This window comes from Parambassis ranga, chromosome 21 (genome assembly GCF_900634625.1).
Source record: "Parambassis ranga chromosome 21, fParRan2.1, whole genome shotgun sequence".
Taxonomy (NCBI): domain Eukaryota; kingdom Metazoa; phylum Chordata; class Actinopteri; family Ambassidae; genus Parambassis; species Parambassis ranga.
Window position 1 is genome coordinate 1400056 of NC_041041.1, and position 236 is coordinate 1400291.

The following is a 236-nucleotide window of genomic DNA, read 5'->3' on the forward strand; positions in this document are numbered from 1 at the left end:
GGTGGTCTGTGGTCTGTGTGGTGGTCTGTGGTCTGTGTGGTGGTCTGTGTGGTGGTCTGTGGTCTGTGTGGTGGTCTGTGTGGTGGTCTGTGGTCTGTGTGGTGGTCTGTGTGGTGGTCTGTGATCTGTGTGCACTCCTCTCAGCTGTCCGGGGTGTGTAGATGTGTACATGCTGCCTTTAGTGCACATAATCCAGGGGGGATGCGAGGAACGCCAGTGCGCATGTGCAGCAGCGT